Raw genomic sequence first — 773 nt, forward strand, 5'->3', positions numbered from 1 at the left:
ACCGGAATAAATCAGATTTTTAAACGGAATGATGAGTTGTTTTTTACTGGAATAATGGAATAACGAAAATTGTCGAGAAGGAATAATGGAATAATGAACAACAGATTATTCCGCTTCACCCCCTGATTCATTCGTAATTATCGTTCTTTTCGTCTCCGATGATTGTGTATTTCATTCCTGGCACCTCCTAAACACCCTATTACTAATGGAATTATCAAGATGGTCAATCCAGGTCGTCTTTCTCTAAGTTCAAACGCTAATTGCTGATACTCTCGTAACTTTTCGACCACTCAGTTTCTCTTGAATTTTTTTTTCGCTTGAACATGCAAAATCCACTACATATATCACCCTTTCTTCTCCATCCTCAAGCACCAAATCAGGTCGTCTCGCTGTTTCCGTTCCATCTGCTGTTCCGCTCCATCTTCTTGTTGCCTCCTTCGAACACTTTTCCTCGTTGACTTCCCATTCTTTATTGTTATCTTCATCAATCCCAATTCCTCTGCCCGCTTATATACTTCCTATGGTCCTTACATACTTGTCTGCTTCACTCTTCATGGTGATCCCTTCGTTGCACACTTCCCGTTGTTCCACTCTTTCTTGATCCACGGACTCGTTGAATTTGCCATATTACACGCAACTCAGTCATACTTTGGTTTCTCCGCAAACATCTTTGAAACGTTTCAAGCCTCTTCTCCACTTTCGTTTTGTAGATACAGTTGTTCACATTACTGCTTTGTCTCCCGTTTATCCGCTTTCCGGTCCCTCAAAGTTTT

The sequence above is a fragment of the Montipora capricornis genome, chromosome 3, assembly GCF_036669925.1.
Source record: "Montipora capricornis isolate CH-2021 chromosome 3, ASM3666992v2, whole genome shotgun sequence".
Classification (NCBI taxonomy): domain Eukaryota; kingdom Metazoa; phylum Cnidaria; class Anthozoa; order Scleractinia; family Acroporidae; genus Montipora; species Montipora capricornis.